A 17,917-nucleotide genomic window follows, 5' to 3' on the forward strand; every position below is an offset into this window, starting at 1 on the left:
AGAAAAATTCAAGGCAATCAGGCAGAGTCAATGTTGGTTCTGTGGCATCACCTGTTTACCAGCATTATTTTACAAGGTGGATTGGCCATATTAATAAATGGTGGATGAAACGAGTGGTGTGCCACAGGGATTAGTGCTGGGGCCTCAACTTTTCACAATTTATATAAATGACTTGGATGAAGAGACAGAAGGTACGGTTGCTAAATTTGCTGATGAAGTAAGTTGTGAAGAGGACACAAAGAGGCCACAAGGGGACATAGATAGGTTAAGTGATTGAGCAAAGATCTGGCAAATGGAGTATAATGTGGCCAAATGTGAAATTGTCCATTTTGGCAGGAAAAATGAAAAAGCATATTATCTAAATGGTGAGAGATTGCAGAGCTCAGAGATCGAGGGATCTGGGTGTCCTAGTGCATGAATCACAAAAGGCTAGTATGCAGGTACAGCAAGTAATTAGGAATGCGAATAGAATGTCATTGATCACTGTGAGGTGAGTTGAATATAAAAGTAGGGAGGTTATGCTCCAGTTTAAGGAAGGATGTAAATGTGTTAGAACCAATTTAGAGGTTTACCAGACCCTGGCAAGACACCTCAGGATCATACATGTTTCAATCAAGTCATCTCTTACTCTAAAATCCAGCAGATACATGCCTACCAGTCTAGCTTTTCCTCATAAGACAACCAATACATTCCAGCTATTAGTCTGTTAAACCTTCTTCCGGGAACTTTTATTACCCTAAAATGAAAGGTTAAAATAAAAATATGCATTTAGTGTAAAGCAGGATCGCATGCAGGTTTAAACTCACCATCAGCAGAACCGAATGTAACAGCTATCAACTCGGTGAACTCAGCCTTCCCAAACAAGAGATGAAGATTTTCTTTGGATGCATTGGTTGGATGTGAAATCTTGGATGCACATGTAGTAGCAGCTGGACTTATTAAAACCTGCCCTGTAATTCCCAGTGCAATTTGACCCTTGGCAAATATCTTTCAATCCACTTTTCAGCACAGGCCTCTGATCATCGGTCACACGTCTATTCAGTTATATTTGCTGCTCCTTCAATAGGCACTGAAAGAAATGGAACAAACAGCTTTAAGCAACTTTTCATTTGTTTGAAAACAAATAACGGGAGCAGGAAGAAGCCATTTGAGGGGTGCCCATGACACCAGGTGGAAAAATTAGCAGTCACAACATTTATATAAAATAGCAGCAACAAGATGAATTCCTGAACTCCCTCCCTCCCTTTCATCACTACTGAAATGTTCCAGCAGTCACAGAACGTACCTAAAGCGGCAACAACAACATTGAACAGCAGCAGCAACAGGAGTAGTTTCCGTAAGTTGTGTCCCTGCAACAAGAAACCACAGTTTACAACAGAGATAAAAACAAAAAGCTGCGGATGCTGGAAATCCAAAACAAAAACAGAATTACCTGGAAAAACTCAGCAGGTCTGGCAGCATCGGCGGAGAAGAAAAGAGTTGACATCGAGTCCTCATGACCCTTCGACAGAACTAGGTGAATCCAAGAAGGGGTGAAATATAAGCTGGTTTAAGGTGTTGGGCGGGGGAGAGAGAGAGAGAGAGAGAGAGAGAAGTGGAGGGGGTGGTGTGGTTGTAGGGACAAACAAGCAGTGATAGAAGCAGATCATCAAAAGATGTCACAGACAACAGAACAAAAGAACACACAGGTGTTGAAGTTGGTGATATTATCTAAACGAATGTGCTAATTAAGAATGGATGGTAGGGCACTCAAGGTATAGCTCTAGTGGGGGTGGGGGGAGCATAAAAGATTTAAAAATATTTAAAAATAATGGAAATAGGTGGGAAAAAAAAAATCTATATAATTTATTGGAAAAAAACAAAAGGAAGGGGGAAGAAACAGAAAGGGGGTGGGGATTGGAGGAAGGAGGTCAAGACCTAAAGTTGTTGAATTCAATATTCAGTCCGGAAGACTGTAAAGTGCCTAGTCGGAAGATGAGGTGTTGTTCTTCCAGTTTGCGTTGGGCTTCACTGGAACAATGCAGCAAGCCAAGGACAGACATGTGGGCAAGAGAGCAGGGTGGAGTGTTGAAATGGCTGCATTCGTTGCTCCCAATGCCGTCTCCTCTACATTGGAGAGACCAAACGTAAACTGTTTGGGCGACCGCTTTGCAGAACATCTGCGTTCTGTCCGCAAGAATGACCCAAACCTCCCTGTCGCCTGCCATTTCAACGGACCCGCCAGACACAGAATAACAGAGCAGGACCCGCCCTCCTCATCCTCATTGGACACAGAGCAGGGACCTCCCGCCTCCCACATACTCTCATTGGACAGTGTTGCAGCGTCAGGCGGGTTCTCCATCTCCGTTGGTCTCAGGTTGGCCCAGAAACAAAACTCATACCCCCCAACCTCCCTGTGCAGAATGTGACCGCAGTTACTTTTCTTTCTTCCCTTCAGTTCCGATCAAGGACCCACTTTCCAGCTGCCATGTCCAGGGTGGACCTCAACTCAAACTTTACAGCCTTGCAGCCTTAACATGAAGTTCAACATCAGATCATGAAATTTCTCTTCTATCCTCTCCCACTTCTTTAATCCCATTTGAAAAATGTTTTTATTATTTTACCTACTTATTTTCATTCATGCATTCATTGATTTATCCCCTTTATAATACCACTTGATATCCGTTTCACTTCCAATGTCCCCTCTCCCTACCCCAAAGGACCAACTGTCACTTCTTCCATGTTGTTCTTTCACCGAGTGCGGACCCTCGTTCTGCTATTAACACATTCTGCTGTCAGAGGGTCAGTACTGAGAGGGCGCTGTGCTGTCAGAGGGTCAGTACTGAGGGGGCGCCGCGCTGTCGGAGGGTCAGTACTGAGGGGGCGCCGCGCTGTCGGAGGGTCAGTACTGAGGGGGTGCAAAGAGTTGTCAACGACCGAGTGTTGCAGACTGGCACAATCCACGGTCCAGGACTACGTGCTGAGGGACGTGTTAAAGGTTGGGGCAGCCACCGCAAAGGCGCAATGGGGAAAGGTCAGAAACGCCCCAGAGGGGGAGAGGATCGGAGAGAATAATTCAAATCTCGTTCCTTGCACGAACCCCCAGATGCCACCTGAGCGGAACATCTCCAATGGGGTGGTTCAGGACAGTTTCACAGAATCACAGTGCAGAACAGGCCCTTCGGCCCATCGAGTCTGCACCAACATGTGAGAAACACCTGACCTACCTAACTAATCCCATTTACCAGCACTTAGCCCATAGCCTTGAATGTTATGACATGCCAAGTGCTCATCCAGGTACTTTTTAAAGAATGTGAGGCAACCTGCCTCCACCACCCTCCCAGGCAGTGCATTCCAGACCGTCACCAACCTCTGGCTAAAAAATGTTTTTCCTCACATCCCCCCTAAACCTCCTGCTCCTCACCTTGAACTTATGCCCCCTTGTGACTGACCCTTCAACTAAGGGAAACAGCTGCTCCCTATCCACCCTGTCCATGCCCCTCAAAATCTTGTACACCTCGATCAGGTCGCCCCCCCCCCCCCCCTCAGTCTTCTCTGCTCCAACGAAAACAACCCAAGCCTATCCAATCTCTCTTCATAACTTAAAATGTTTCATCCCAGGCAACATCCTGGTCAATCTCCTCTGCATCCCCTCCAGTGCAATCACATCCTTCCTATAATGTGGCAACCAGAACTGCACACAGTACTCCAGCTGTGGCCTCACCAAGGTTCTATACAACTCCAACATGATCTCCCTACTTCTGTCATCTATGCCTCATTTGATAAAGGCAAGTGTCCCATATGCCTTTTTCACCACCTCACTAACCTGCCCCTCTGCCTTCAGAGATCTATGGACACACACGCCAAGGTCCCTTTGTTCCTCAGAACTTCCTAGTGCCATGCATTCGTTCAGTGAATACTTCCTTGTCAAATTACTCCTTCCGGAGCGTATCACCTTACACTTTTCAGGGTTAAATTCCATCTGCCACGTATCTGCCCATTTGACCATCCCGTGTATATCTTCCTGTGCCCAAGACACTCAACCACACTGTTAACTACCCGGCCAATCTTTGTGTCATCCACAAACTTACTAATCCTACCCCCCACATAGTCATCTATGTCGTTTATATAAATGACAAATAATAGGGGACTGAGCACAGATCCCTGTGGTACGCCACTGGACACTTGCTTCCAGTCACTAAAGCATCCTTCTGTCATCACCCTCTGCCTCTACAACTATGCTAATTTTGAATCCACCTTATCAAATTACCCTGTATCCCATGTGCATTTGCCTTCTTCATAAGTCTCTCGTGGGACCTTGTCAAAGTCTTTGCTGAAATCCGTATAAACTACATCAACTGCACTACCCTCATCTACACACCTCAAAGAATTCCTCAGCCCATCCAAAGTGAGGCAATTTGTGAACACTATGGGTGTGCAGGAGCAGACCAAAGGTCCGGAACTCTCAAAGACAACAGGGTTGGTAAGGGACTAAATGCTTTAAAACCGGTGTAAAGATTGTATCCATAAACGTGCATTGCATTAAATTTACTACGCAAAGTGTTGCGACCTTGGATTACTTTGCCAAGGTCAAAGCTAACCCCTTGTGTCTGCAGGAATGTGCGATACCGCACCTCAGCTCCTGCAGGCAATGCTCACCTTGGTGGCCCCATGGGCCATCGATGTGGTCAAGAGGAAACGACTCTTGTTCCTCCTGCCTGGGTATTCTGCTGCGGGGAGGTAACTTCACTGTCTCTGAGGTTAAGGAGGTGGTGGGCGGGTGCCTCCTCATAGCAGACGTAATGTACAAGAATGCTCCACTCCGGTTAATTAATGTATACGCCCCGGCGCAAAAGGCCGAGCGGCTGGCGATCTTTCAGCAGCTCCCACTGCTGCTGGTGACCTCCACGCTGGTCATTCTGGGCGGTGACTTCAATTGCATCATTGATGCGGCTGGACAATCCGGCAGGGCCGGCAGCAGATCGGACGCTATGTCTAGATCTCAGATGGAAACAGCAAAGGATGCCAAGCTGCATGTCTTCAGCAACCCTGCAGACGGAGCGCAGTGTAGATGCACCTGGTCACAGCCAGACAGGTCTATCCGTTCCTGTTTGTGTCCCGTGCGTTCAAAGTCAGATCCACCGATGTCAAGCCGGTGTTCTTCTCTGACCACTGCCTCCTACTGGCTGACTGTCACTTAGAGGAAGACCACAGGGTTTGCAGGGGGACATGGAAGCTGAACGTGCAATGCTGACCCCAGAGAACACTGAGGAGCTCCAGAGGGATTACAAAGGTTGGAGAACTGTGAAACCCCTCTTTGAGTCCCTGACACACTGGTGGGAAGCGATCAAAGAAAACATCAAGAGGTTTTTCACCCTCAAAGGCATCCACAAAGCTAGAAAGCAACAGAAGGAATTGACCCGACTTCAGAAAAACATGCAGAACCTGCTCCAGCTGCAGTCGATGGTTGTCGATGTCAAGGAGGAATTCCAAGAGGTGAAGAGCCAGCAAGCCTCACTCTCTGCCTCGGAAGCCTCCAAGATCATCTTCCGATCCAGAGTCTGCTCGTGGAGCAGGATGAGATGTAGTCATGTTTCTTCTTCCAAAAGGTAGAGAGAGAGAGAGAGAGCTCTGATCAGCAGCCTGAAGGAAGAAGACAGCTCAGGAAAGTCATCGCAGTCCGACATTTTGAGGATCAGCAAATCCTTTTATGCCAGATTGTATGACATGAAGCCTACAAACAGCATGGCCTCCCAGTTCTTCCTAACTCTATCACGGAGGTCTTAGGCAACAGTACACGGGAGAGTCTGCACAAACCGCTAACTCCTGACAAACTGACTAAGGCCCTTGAGTCCTTCAAGAAGATTAAAACTCCCGGAAGTGACGGCTTGCCGGCTGAGTTGTATTTGGCTCTGTGGGACTACATCAGCCCAGACCTGCTAGAAGTGTACGAGAGTATGCTTCTGTCCGGCAGCATGTCAGAATCCATGAGGAAAGGCACCATCACCCTCATCTACAAGCAGAAGTGGGAAAGGGAGGAAAGTAAAAAATTGGCGATGGATCTCATTGTTGAACATGGGCTATATGATTCAGTCCGAGCTCATCGCCAATCGGGTCAAGTCCACTCTGGAATTGGTGATCCACCCTGACCAGACCTGCAATGTGCCGGGCAGGAAGATCTCTGACAGCCTTGCGCTAGCTACTCAGGGATACGATTGCCCATGTGCAGGACAGGGGTGTGGACACCTGCCTCATCAGCCTGGACCAGGAGAAGACCATTGACAAAATATCGCACACCTACATGGTGGATGTGGTCTCCAAAATGGGGTTTGAGGAGGGAATTTGCAACTGGATCCAAATGCTCTTCACTAACATCAGTAGCGCAGTCTCAATCAATGGGTGGGAATCAGATAGCTTTCCTAATAAATCTGAAGTCAGGCAGGGCTGCCCTCTCTCCCCTGTCCTGTTTGTGTATTGCATAGAATCCTTTGCTGAGTCCATCAGGAAGGATCCGGGCATAAGAGGAATGACGATCCCAGGCAATGGAGGCACTCAGGTCAAAGCCTTGCTGAACATGGACGATCTCGCCATCTTCTGCTCAGATCAGCTGTCGGTGCACAGACTGATCCACATCTGCGACCAGTTCGAACAGGCCTCGGGAGCCAAGGTAAATCATGGCAAGATCGAGGTGATGATCTTTGGGAACTGGGCTGACCGATCCTTTGTCCCCTTCACCGTCAGGGCTAACGGCCTGAATGTGCTGGAGATATGGTTCGGAGGGGCCAGGGCATGCGTTAGAAACTGGAAGGAGCGAGTGTCTATTGTGCAAAGAAAACTGGGCATGTGGGACCAACGCTCCCTCTCCATTGTGGGTAAGAACCTGGTCATCAGGTGTGAGGCACTCTCACTGTTGCTGTATGTGGCGCAGGTCCGGCCCATTCCAGTCTCCTGCACGCTGGCGATCACCCGACCCATCTTTTGCTTTATCTGGAGGTCAAAAATGGATCGTGTCCGCAGGGATGCGATGTACAAGTCTCTAGATAAGGTGGGGAAAAAACGTGCCCAACATCGCCCTCATACTGATGGCCACTTTTGTGTGCAGCTGCATCAAGCTGTGCGTACGCAAATACCAAGTGTCACTACCTGCTGAGGTTCTACTTGTCCCGGTGTTGCAAAGGATGGGTCTGGCCACGCTGCTGTGGAACGCTCCAAGTAGTTGGACTGTGCCGTACCACCTGTCCGTCGTGGAAAAATTTATGCAGAGAAACACCTTTGACCACAAGTCCATCAGCCAGCGATCGGCACATAACATCTTAGAAGCTCTACGGGAAAAGGAGAGGGTGGATCCTGTCGGCAGGTTCCCCGAGCAGACTGTCAAAAGTCATTTGGCAGCATGCCTCATCGCCAGAACTTTCCAACAAGCGCCAAGACGTAGCTTGGATTCTCGGTGCAATTGTGACAGCAGTGGCTTTCCCGCAGAGTCCCAGTGCCGGCTTTGTCACCAGGAGGGTCCTTCACTCCGGCCCTGACCGGAGAATGCTTTGGGCAGCTTTGGTGGGCAGCTAATAAACCCAGAGTCTGCTTCCTGTATTAAAGGGGTTCAGTCAGATAAACCCAGAGTCTGGTTCCTGTATTAAAGGGGTTCAGTCAGATAAACCCAGAGTCTGGTTCCTCTATTAAAGGTGTTCAGTCAAATAAACCCAGTGTCTGGTTCCTGTATTAAAGGGGTTCAGTGAGAATAAACCCAGAGTCTGGTTCCTGCATTAAAGGGGTTCAGTGAAAATAAACCCGAAGTCTGGTTCCTGTATTAAAGGGGTTCAGTGAGAATAAACCCACAGCCCGATTCCTGTACTAAAGGAGTTTATCTGGGAGATGGTGAGGTGAATAAGGCTGATGAGTTCAGGGCACAAATTAACGCATGGAAGTATGACGTCATTGCTGTCACAAGGACATGGCTAAGAAAGGGGCAGGATTGGCAGCTTAATATTCCAGGATATTGGGTCTTCAGGCGAGACAGGGAAGGAGGTAAAGAGGAAGGGGTATCGCAACAAAAAACAAAAATACCTGCAAAAGCTCAGCAGGTCTGATAGCATCTGCAGAGAGGGATACAGTTCACCTTTCAAGTCCGTATGACCCTTTATCAGAAATAAGACATATAGAAATGAGATGAAATATAAGCTGGTCGAGTGGGGTGGGACAGGTAGAGCTCGATAGGGGGCCAGTATTAGATGGAGGCCAAGAAGCGACTGCCAAAGATGTCATAGACAAAAGGACAAAGGGGTGTTGATGGTGGTGATATTATCTAAAGGATGTGCTAATGGGGACATTAAGGGTAGCAAGCAGGACAAACTAGTGGCAGATGGCCTTAGTGGGGGTAGGGTGGGGAAGGGATTGAAATGGGCCAAAAAGTGGAGACAAAACAATAGATTGAAATAAATTTAAAAATAGGAGGGAAGACAAAAAAGTAGTTGCAAAAAAGGAATTATAAATTATTGGATATAGGGGGATCAGAAAGGGGATGGGGATGGAGGACAGAGTTCATGATCTGAAATTGTTGAACTCAATATTAAGTCCAGAAGACTGTAAAGTGCCTAGTCGGAAGATGAGGTCTGTTCCTCAAGTTTGCGTTGAGCTTCAATGGAACATTGCAGCAGGCCAAGGATGGACATGTGGGCATGAGAGCAGGGTGGTGTGTTGAAATGGCAAGTGACAGGGAGGTCTGGGTCATGCTTGCAGACAGACCGAAGCTGTTCTGCAATATTGATCTAGGAATCAATTACAACAGTAAGGAGGGATGGCATTTTAGAAGGCTTCTCAAATGAAGCCATATGGGTAGAACTTAAAAACAAAAAAAGGAGCAATCACATTGCTGGGACTGTAATATAGGCCCCCAAACAGTCAGAGAAATAGAAGAACAAATATATAGGCAAATTTCAGAAGCGTAAAAATAATAAGGTAGTGATCGTGGGGGATTTCAACTTCCTCAACATTAATTGGGCTAGTCATAGTGTGATAGGTTTAGAGGGAGCGGAATTCTTAAAATGCGTCCAGGAGAGCTTTTAAGCCAGTACGCAGAAGGTCCTACAAGACAGGGGGCAGTCCTGGACTTAATTTTAGGGAATGAAGCCGGATAAACGGAAGAGGTATCAGTGCGGGACCATAACTCTGTTAGATTCAAGGCTGTTATGGAAAAGGACAAGGATGGGCCAGAAATCAGAGCTCTAAATTGGGGGAAGGCCGATTTTAATAACATCATATACGATTTGGCCACAGTGGACTGGGAGCAGCTACTTTTCAGTAAATCTGCATCAGAGCAGTGGGACTCAGTCAAGAATGAAATAGGGAAAGTGCAGGGCCAACAAATTCCAGTAAAGACAAAGGGTGGGACCAACAAATCCAGGGAACCCGGGATGTCGAGGGATATACAGAATTGGATAAAGACAAAAAGGGAGGCTTATGGCTGATATCGAGGACTCAAAAACGCGGAAGCCCTAGAGGAGTATAGAATGTGTAGGCTGGGGGGCAGAAATTAGCATAGAAAGGGAGGAGGTCCTAAGTGATCTGGCAGGCTTAAAAAGTAGAAAAATCTCCATGCCCGGAAGAAATGTATCCCAGGCTGTTGAGTGGCTCAAGGGAGGAGATAGCAGGGGTGCTGGCAATAATTTTCCATACCTGTCTGGCCACAGGAGAGGTGCCAGAGGACTGAGGGCAGCCACTGTGGTACCATCAGTCAAGAAGGGAGGAAGGGATAAACCAGGGAACTTAAGGCCAGTCAGTCTAACCTCAGTGGTGGGGAAACTATTGGAAGCAATTCTGAGGAACAGAATTAGTCTACACTTGGAGAGGCAGGGATTAATCAAGGACAGTCAGCATTGTTTTGTTAAGGGGAGGTCACATCTGACCAATTTGAATTTTTCAAAGATTGAGCAGGTGTGTAGACGAGGGCAATGCATTTGACGTAGTCTACTTGGATAAGGTCTCATATTAGAGACTGATAATGAAGGTAAGAGCCCTTTGGATCCAAGGCAATTTGGCAAATTGGTTCCAGAATTGGCTGAATGGCAGGAAGCAGAGGGTGATGCTTGAGGTGTTTTTGTGACTGGATGCCTGGATGTCCAGTGGGTTTCCACAGGGATCGGTATTGTGTCCTTGCTGTTTGTGGTATATATAAATGATTTAGACTTGAATGTAGCGGGGTTGATCACTAAGTTCACAGATGACATGAAAATTGGTGAGGTGGGAAATAATGAGGAGGATAGCCTTAGATTACAGAAGGATATAGATGGGCTGATCAGTGGCAAATGCAATTTAATCTGGATAAGTGTGAGGTGATGAACTTGGGCAGGATAAACAAGGCACGGGAATACATGATTACTGGTAGGACCCTGGGAAGTACCAATGATCAGAGGGACCTTGGTGTGCATGTCCACCGGTCCCTTAAGATAGCGGGACAGGTAGATAATGAGGTTAAGAAGGCATAAGGGATACTTGCCTTCATTATCCGAGGCACAGAATATAAGAGCAGGGAGGAGCAGGATGGAACCGTATAAAACGCTGGTTAGGCCACAAATCGAGTATTGCGTGCAGTTCTGGAATCTGCATTATAGGAAGGATGTGATTGCACTAGAGAGAGTGTGGAGGAGATTTACCAAAATGTTGCCTGGGCTGGAGAGTTTCAGTTATGAGCAGAGATTGGATAGACTGGGATTATTTTCCCTGCAGCAGAGGAGATTGAAGGGGGACATGATTGAGGTATATAAAATTATAAGGGGCATAGATAGGGTGGACAGGAAGGAACGTTTCCCCTTGGTGAAGGGACCAATAACCAGGGGGCATAGATTTAAGGTAAGGGGCAGGAGGTTTAGAGGGGATATGAGGAAGAATTTTTTCACCCAGAGGGTGGTGGGAATCTGGAACTCACTGCCTGAAAGGGTGGCAGAGGTAGAAACCCTCAGAACATTTAAGAAGTATTTGGATGTGCATTTGTGATGCCATGGCATACAAGACTATGGGCCTAGCACTGGAAAATGGGATAAGAATAGTTAGATACTTCTTTGACCGGAGCAGACTAGATGGGCCGAAGGGTCTTTTTTATGCCATAGACCTCTATGGCTATGAATAAGGTCAGTATTGCAGGGGACCCTTTGAGCAACTGTGAAAAAAACATACTTTTATAAATTGCCTTCAACACCTCGAAGCAATTTACACTCAAGTCTAGTCACTGCTGTAAAGAAGGAAACATCACAACAAATGTAGGCAAAGCGACCTCCCAAAACTGGCAGCATTAGAAACAAACCCAGCTCTGTTTTCCATCATGCTGGATACCTAATAAATGTTGGATCAGAACACAAGGGAGAAACTCCATGTTCCTCTTCCAAACAGTGTCTGTGGGAGTTTTTCATCCATCTGAGATGGGAGACAGAGCTTTGGTTCAATGTCCCGTTCAAAAGACAGCACGACCCTGTCCCTGAATCCCGCCCCTGACAGTGAGGTTCAAAATCCACACCACAGACCTGAGCTCAAAAAAAAATGCTGACATTCCCACTGCAGCACTGAGGGATGCTGCACAATTGGAAGTTCTGTCTTTCAGTCAAGACATTGAACCGAGGGTCCCTTTTGCCCTCTCCCTTGGATGAAAGTGATCCTACAGCCAATACTGGAATTGGAATGGCGCACTGACCTCTACCACGCGGAGGCTGAGCGTCAACTCGCAGACACTTCCTCCTACCTCTCCCTGGACCATGACCCCACCACTGAACATCAAGCCACTGTTTCCAGGACTGTCACTGACCTCATCTCCTCTGGGGATCTCCCTCCCACAGCTTCCAACCTGATAGTTGCCCAACCTCGGACGGCCCGCTTCTATCTCCTACCCAAAATCCACAAACAGAACTGCCCCGGTAGACCGATCGTCTTAGCTAGCTCCTGCCCCACAGAACTCATTTCTCGTTATCTTGACTCCCTTCTCTCTCCCCTTGTCCAGTCCCTTCCCACCTACATCCGTGATTCCTCTGACACCTTACGTCACATCAACAATTTCCAGTTCCCTGGCCCCTACCGCTTCCTCTTCACCATGGACGTCCAATCCCTCTACACCTCCATCCCCCACCAGGATGGTCTGAGGGCCCTTAGCTTCTTCCTCGAACAGAGGCCCGAACAATCCCCATCCACCACTACTCTCCTCCGTCTGGCTGAACTTGTTCTCACGCTGAACAATTTCTCCTTCAACTCCTCTCACTTCCTCCAAATAAAAGGTGTGGCTATGGGTACCCGCATGGGCCCCAGCTATGCCTGTCTCTTTATGGGGTATGTGGAACATTCCTTGTTGCAGTCCTACTCCGGCCCCCTTCCACAACTCTTTCTCCGGTACATCGATGATTACTTTGGTGCTGCTTCATGCTCTCGTCAGGACTTGGAAAAATTTATTAATTTTGCTTCCAATCTCCACCCCTCCATCATTTTCACGTGGTCCATCTCTGACACTTCCCTTCCCTTCCTTGACCTCTCTGTCTCAATCTCTGGTGATAGACTGTCCACCAATATCCATTACAAACCCACCGACACCCACAGCTATCTCGACTACAGCTCCTCACACCCCACTTCCTGTAAGGACTCCATCCCATTCTCTCAGTTCCTTCGCCTCCGTCGCATCTGTTCCGATGATGCTACATTCAAAAACAGTTCCTCTGACATGTCCTCCTTCTTCCTTAACCGAGGTTTTCCACCCACGGTCGTTGACAGGGCCCTCAACCGTGTCCGGCCCATCTCCCGCGCATCCGCCCTCACTCCTTCTCCTCCCTCCCAGAAACATGATAGGGTCCCCCTTGTCCTCACTTATCACCCCACCAGCCTCCGCATCCAAAGGATCATCCTCCGCCATTTCCGCCAACTCCAGCATGATGCCACTACCAAACACATCTTCCCTTCACCCCCCTTATCGGCATTCCGTAGGGATCGCTCCCTCCGGGACACCCTGGTCCACTCCTCCATCACCCCCTACTCCTCAACCCCCTCCTATGGCACAACCCCTTGCCCACGCAAAAGATGCAACACCTGCCCCTTCACTTCCTCTCTCCTCACCGTCCAAGGACCCAAACACTTTCAAGTGAAGCAGCATTTCACTTGCATTTCCCCCAACTTAGTCTACTACATTCGTTGCTCCCAATGTGGTCTCCTCTACATTGGAGAGACCAAACGTAAACTGGGCGACCGCTTTGCAGAACACCTGCGGTCTGTCCGCAAGAATGACCCAAACCTCCCTGTCGCTTGCCATTTTAACACTCCACCCTGCTCTCTTGCCCACATGTCTGTCCTTGGCTTGCTGCATTGTTCCAGTGAAGCCCAACGCAAACTGGAGGAACAACACCTCATCTTCCGACTAGGGACTTTACAGCCTTCCGGACTGAATATTGAATTCAACAACTTTAGGTCGTGAGTCCCCTCCCCCATCCCCACCCCCTTTCTGTTTCCCCCTTCTTTTTTTTTTTCCCAATAAATTATAAAGATTTTCCTTTTCCCACCTATTTCCATTATATAAAATTAAAAAAAAACCCACTAGAGCTATACCTTGAGTGCCCTACCATCCATTCTTAATTAGCACATTCGTTTAGATAATATCACCAACTTTAACTTTAACACCTATGTGTTCTATTGTACTATTGTTGTTGACATCTTTTGATGATCTGCTTCTATCACTGCTTGTTTGTCGCTACAACCACACCAACCCCCTCCACCTCTTTGTCTCTCTATCTCTCCGCCCCCCACACACACACCTTAAATCAGCTTATATTTCAGCTCTTTCCTGGACTCGAACTCAAGTTCTGTCGAAGGGTCATGAGGACTCGAAACGTCAACTCTTTTCTTCTCCGCCGATGCTGCCAGACCTGCTGAGTTTTTCCAGGTAATTCTGTTTTTGTTTTGGAATATGTGACTTCCTCCTGGTTTATTTGCCAATATTTGGCCATCAACCAACATCCCAAGCAGAGATCTAGGCTACCGGGAAAGATGCAATATAAACACAAGTCTGTCTTTAATGTTGGAATCATCTTGAAGTGATGGGAGAAAACTGAAACTGGAACTTACCTGTCTGAGATATGTTGAACTGCTGGTTGGGGGTCTCTCCTCGTGTCGCTATGATTCAGAACATGTGTGGCCTCAAGACAAGACGTTTAATGGCATCCACACTTCAGGATAACCTGGAACTTCCTCATTGTTGTGATTGAGTTTACTTCTGTAGCAAGGACACATTCATGACTTCATTTAGTTGCTGTTGGTCTTGGTTCATGTCCAAGACACACTGAACATCCTCATGACTGTAGCTTTTTCACCAGACACTTTTTACCCGCTTTATTACAATCCCTTGCCTCTTCCAATCCCTTGTTCCCTCTACCCCCGTGAGCATAGGTGAGAATTCCAGTCTCTGATACTGGGCTGACATCCAGCTGGGAACTGGTGTCTGACTGAAGTGGAAATTAACCCACCACCCATTGTATCTGCCAGGACCCTCCTGGTAGCAAATTGTTAAGACAGGATAAGGACCAGTCCATATAAAAAGAGTCTTCCTTATGCAGCACAATCTACTGGATGTAAAAGGAATCTTTACAACGATATATTAATTTTTGAAATGGGAGTTTCTTTGGCAAAGCCATTTATTGTCCATCCCGAGACGCCCCTTGAGAAGGTGGTGATGAGCCGCCTTCTTCACCCGTTTCAGCCCCGTGTGGTGAAGGAGCTCCCACGAAGCCGTTAGGGAGACAGTTCCAGGATTTTGACCCAGTGACGATGAAGGAACGGCCGGTATATCTCCAAGTCGAGGTGGTGTGTGTGTGACTGGGAGGGGAGCTTGGAGGTGATGCTGTTCCCACGCTCCTGCTGCCCTTGTCCTTCTCGGGGAGGCTGGAGGTTGTGGGTTTGGGAGGTTTTATTGAAGAATGTGGGACTGGGAACAGAAGAGAAAGAAAACTTGTTATAATAAAAGCAAAAATACTGCAGATGCTGCAAGTTTAAACTAAAAACAGAAAAGCACCAACATTAAACTGGAATCATTAACTGTTTCTCTCCTGATCTGCTCAGTGTTTCCAGAATATTCCAATTTAACAGACACCTTCAGAGAACGTCATCACCTCACGTCCAGGTGCGAAGAGTCAAAGCCAATCAGCTGCCGGGTCGCCCTGTCAATCAGTGTTCACCCCGCCCCAGCACAAACCGGATCCAATCAGCTGCCGAGTCTTCACCCCTCTCAGCACCTTTGCTGCCGCCATTTTCTCCAGTTGTCAGATTTTTTGCTGAATCTGATCTCTCTCCAGTCCGGACAGTTTAATCCGGTATCAGCAAGAGGAACCGCACGGTCCCCGCCCCCACTCCCCGCTATGGTTTTCACTGAGGGACCGGCTCGGAGAGGGGGAGTCGCTCAGTCTGGATCCGGGTTCCTACCAAGCAAGTACCAACTGACCCACGGAGGGGGGGTTCTGTTCCGATCTCTCCTCCCTCTGGCGGGGGTTAGATCTCTCTCAGAAAATAATGCAAATATTCAGCAGTGCTGATACACTTATTGAAGAGAAAAACAATTGACGTTTCGAGTCTGTATGAACTTTCTACAGAGCTTTCCTGACAGATGCCAGTTGATTATTCCCCCCCTAATTCGCTGCCACAATGAGACAGTCCAACCACGCCCACAGCCGCGGATCTGTCTCATGACTCATTGGACAGACTCGCTCTACCTGCGGGGCGCCCCGTCCAAAGAGCGCCGGCCCCGCCCACTGCCCGGAGGCCCCACCCACAGCCCAAAGGCCCCTCCCACAGGTAACGTGGTCACACACAAAGGGCGAAAACGCAACAGGTCAAACGTTCCAACCCTCACTTATCCCGAATGAGGGTCCACATTGAGGATTGAACCCTCACTGTCAAAACTCACAGCTGAAGAATGGATGTTTATGTGGGGAAAACAGAGGGCGGCAGGTATCCACATGTCAACCATGACTCAGTGGGTAACACTCTCACCTCAGAGTGAGCAGGTTGTGGGTTCAAACCCCACTCCAGTCACCTGAGGCTGTAATAAATGGTGACGGTCCTACTGCATCGCTGAGGGAGGGCTGCATTGTCAGAGGTCCTGTCTTTTACTGAAGATGTTAAACTGAGTGAATGCACTGGACCAAATTGAGGGAAGTGCCAGGAGTGTTTGGGCCCTTGGACGGTGAGGAGGGGAGAAGTAAAGGGGCAGGTGTTGTACCTTCTGCAGTTGCATGGGAAGGTGCTGTGTGAGGGTGTCGGGGACCCCATCCTGCTCCCTCTCCTCTTCCCCCCCCCCCCACCTCTACATCTTCTCACCCAACTCCCTCTCCTTCCCCCTGCACCCCTCTGCCCCCCAATCCATCTCTTCCTCCCAATTCCTCTCTCCCCCCACCGCACACTCTCTTTCCCCCCCACTCCCTCTCTTTCCCCCCCACTCCCTCTCTTTCCCCCCCACTCCCTCTCTTTCCCCCCCACTCCCTCTCTTTCCCCCCCACTCCCTCTCTTTCCCCCCCACTCCCTCTCTTTCCCCCCCACTCCCTCTCTTTCCCTCCCCCACTCCCTCTCTTTCCCTCCCCCACTCCCTCTCTTTCCCTCCCCCACTCCCTGTCATTCCCCCTTCCTCTCTTTCCCCCCGACTCCCTCTCTTCTCCCCCTCACTCCCTCTCTTCTCTCCACTCCCTCTCTTCTCCCCCACTACCTCTCTTCTCCCCCCACTGCCTCTCTTCCTCCCACCACTCCCTCTCTTCTCCCCCCCTCCCCGCTCCTTCTATTCCGCCTCACTCCCGCTCTTCGTCCCCCCCCCCCCCCCCCCATCTGTCCTCGCATTCTCTCCCCACCCCTGGACCCTGGTCCCTTTCCAACTGGCCCCGTACATCCCGGTCCCTCTCCAAACCGGCACCCCCCCCCCCCCCCCCCCCCCATCTACACTGCGGAGGTGCCGCGCTGTCAGAGGGTCGACACTGAGGGGGCGCCACGCTGTCGGAGGGTCGGTGTCAAAGGAGATGCTGCCCTTCAGATGAAATTTTAAACCAAGGTCCCCATCTGCCTCCTTGGTGGGTGTAAAAGATCCCACGGCCACTATTCGGAAGGAGAGCAGGGGAAAGGTCTCTCCGTTATCCTGGGTCCTCAACCAACATCACTAAAAACAGATGATCTGGGTCATTATCACATTGATGTTTGTGGGAGCTTGCTGTGCACAAATTGGCCGCCACGTTTCTTACAATACAACTGCGAACATAATTTTGGAAAAGTAATTAATTGGCTGTGAAAAGCTTTAGACATCCTGGGAAGGTGAAGGCGCCAGAGAAATGCAAGTCTTTGTTTTGAAAGTTGCTGAAGTTGTCTCTGCAATACCGCCCTTTGCCCACCTGGTGGCGCCGCTGCTCAGTTTTCAATTTGGATGAGCGGCGCCATCTAATGGCTGAACTCCTTTAATACAGGAACAACAACAAAAAAAATAACTTGCATTTATATATCGCCATTAATATCGCAAAAAAATGCCCCAATGCACATCAGTGTATTGTAAATGAGTCAAAAGTTGATCCAGCGCCACCTAAGAAAATGCTAGGGACCAGAAGCTTAGACAATGAAGCTTCTAAGGGGTATCTTAAACGAAGGGAGATAGAGGATTAGGGAGGGAATTCCAGAGCTTAGGGCTCCAGGCAGCTGAAGGCACGGCCGCCAATGATGGAACGATGGAAATTGGGGGATGCTCAAGGGGCTGAAAGGAGCGCGGAGATTTTGGAGGGTTGTAGGGGCCGGAGCAGTTTAGAGAGATAAGGAGAGTTGTAGGGGCTGGAGGTGGTTACAGAGATAGGGAGGGTTGTAGGGGCTGGAGGAGGTTACAGAGACTGGGAGGGTTGTAGGGGCTGGAGGAGGTTACAGTGATAGGGAGGGTTGTAGGGGCTGGAGGAGGTTGCAGAGATAG

The 17,917-nt window shown here is 48.7% G+C and overlaps 1 long non-coding RNA gene across 2 annotated transcripts; it reads right to left on the reverse strand.

The window, feature by feature from the left end:
- Positions 1-812: 812 nt before the first annotated feature.
- Positions 813-15,402, reverse strand: LOC121271075. 2 transcript variants are annotated; one of them, XR_005941664.1, is made up of 4 exons: positions 15,102-15,402; positions 14,062-14,917; positions 1,286-1,349; positions 813-1,069 (listed from the first exon to the last, which is right to left on the reverse strand). It is a non-coding gene; the product is annotated as an uncharacterized LOC121271075 (long non-coding RNA). The 2 variants fall into 2 exon arrangements; XR_005941665.1 differs by having other exon boundaries at positions 15,009-15,402.
- Positions 15,403-17,917: the final 2,515 nt, after the last annotated feature.

Source organism: Carcharodon carcharias, chromosome 29 (assembly GCF_017639515.1).
Source record: "Carcharodon carcharias isolate sCarCar2 chromosome 29, sCarCar2.pri, whole genome shotgun sequence".
NCBI classification, from domain to species: Eukaryota; Metazoa; Chordata; class Chondrichthyes; order Lamniformes; family Lamnidae; genus Carcharodon; species Carcharodon carcharias.